The 2,110-nt window shown below is 40.5% G+C and overlaps 1 long non-coding RNA gene across 2 annotated transcripts in view; it reads left to right on the top strand.

Moving 5' to 3' along the window:
* Positions 1 to 1,840: 1,840 nt before the first annotated feature.
* Positions 1,841 to 2,110, top strand: part of LOC142490930 (uncharacterized) — a 50,525-nt gene continuing 50,255 nt past the window's right edge. Inside the window, exon 1 of one of the 2 annotated variants that reach the window (XR_012800155.1) lies at positions 1,841 to 2,110. This exon is cut by the window's right edge and continues 11 nt beyond it. This is a non-coding gene — a long non-coding RNA (uncharacterized LOC142490930). The other variant, XR_012800156.1, reaches the window with a different exon arrangement.

Here is a 2,110-nt window from a genome sequence, read left to right as displayed (position 1 = left end):
TACCATCTTTATCTATATTGAATACATACAGAATTACACTATTGTGTTCTTTTTCTTTTATTTCCATATCATCTGGAAGTGAGTGCGCATTGGATCCTCCTACTCTACGCCATCCGTAGTGGTTGAAGAACCCACCTATCACCCTTTGCTGCAACCACCAATTTCTGCTACATCTTTAAATTGGGACTATGAGTATCCTATTTATATTCACAGTATTTTTTTGCGCTCGTTTTCTTATTTTTCAAACAAGTACAATGAATCAGGCCTCTGCAAGGAAAATATACAGACTGGCCACAGGAACTAAGAAGCAAGTGCTGGGAACTCCAGCGCTTCAGCAATGGAAACAGGGATGGCTAAGGCAAGGGTGCTTGTATCAAACACAGTTGCATCCAAGAAGAACTTGGTTTATACTCAGCAACTTCCTGCGGGGAAGTGCTGACTCAAGTAGTATAGCAAGCGAATAGGGGCAGAGCTGCACAGGAGGCATGCAGGCTGCAGTGATTGCAAGCGCAGGTGATACTGATTGTCAGTTCAAGGAGAAGTCTGTCTGAGAGCTCAATAGCTCTGTAAGAGTGAGTTCCTTCCAAATCCAGGAGTTGGCTCCTTACACACGGATACTGCAGTAGGAAAATATATTTAACATTTCAACTGAAAATATTCTTTATAATATATGATTTATGAATATATTCTCTATATTATTTATTCGTCTTAAAGATCCCCTAAACTTGCGATCTAATACTAGGCTAGCTCTAAGTTAGCTGCTTGAACTACAGTATCTCAAGCAGCAATAGACACAATATATAACCATCTTGAAACTAGAAGGTAATCTACTCATAGTATAAATTCTCGGCATATTAACATTTTTATTTTTTGTGCTATTTACTATTTACAATAATTTTATTTAATTAATTGTGTTATTAAATATTCTGAATATATTTTAATATATACCTAATAAAGGCAAAATATAGCAGAACAACAGCAATCCCGGTGGCAGAGCAGCAGAACTCCAGCCTGGGAGCACAAGGGGCGAACAGTGTTCAAAACCCGCCCAGGGACCTCCCTGACACACTATCAACCAGCATCTGATGAAGACGATCCCACCCCATCAGTGGTCGACACTTGTGAGCTATTTCCAAAACTTGTATCTGGAAGAATCAAAAAAAGATATGTGAAAATAAAAATAGTTTAGCGTGAAATACAAGGCAATGATTTATTAAAACTAAATCCTGATTATTCATCTTCTTACTTTCAATAGTCACCGGTAACCCATTATTTATATGATTTATATAATTATTGCACATTTCGACAGTTAGAGACTCCTTCCAGTACTTCTTGTTCCCTTTTACTAGCTCGCCGTTCTTTCCCGGCATCACATACTTTATCAGATGATGTTTCAGTGCATGCCACACCATTTCTATGATGTTCAAATCGGGGAATCTGCAAATATATAGACAAAAACAGTACCATTATTGCCAAGAATAAAACAAGTACATACAACAGCCATTACGGCACAGTTAATAGTATAATACTACTCAAAACAGTGACAGTACTCAGGTGGTGTTCAGGCCCAGTTGAGCCCATTGTCCTTAATAAATGTAGCTGATGCACTGTTTTGGGTCATTGTCTTGGAACAACTGATGACCCGATGTGCATAAATCTAAAATGTATGGTGGTGCCATCTGTGCGATAATGACCTACTGGAAGTACACTTTATCCATGATTCCTGGAGAAAAAACAAATGTAACACTGTTACACAGGTAGTTGATGTGAAACGGATAAAGGGACAGGATCACATTTAGATACAGGTGGGGTACTACTGTTCACTGCACTGACACCGGAACGTACTTACAGTACCTTTAAATATAACTATGAGACCTGGTCACTGTTAGATTTGCCATTAGGCCCAATAGGCCCAGTCCGGGGGCGGCAGATTTTCCCTGCATCTTCCTGATGTCACAGTCCTCAGGCTCCGCCTCTCTGAGCCTGGATTGGAGGAGACGTCTGAATGGGCGGGGACTACAAGCAACGGCACAACGCGGGAACAATGTTGCAATTCTCTCTGGGCACACTGTGGAGTAGCTTGTGTGGGAGCAGGCATCAGAGCAGCAGG

Source organism: Ascaphus truei, chromosome 3 (genome assembly GCF_040206685.1).
Source record: "Ascaphus truei isolate aAscTru1 chromosome 3, aAscTru1.hap1, whole genome shotgun sequence".
NCBI lineage: Eukaryota > Metazoa > Chordata > Amphibia > Anura > Ascaphidae > Ascaphus > Ascaphus truei.
This window is presented reverse-complemented; position numbering and strand designations above follow the sequence as displayed.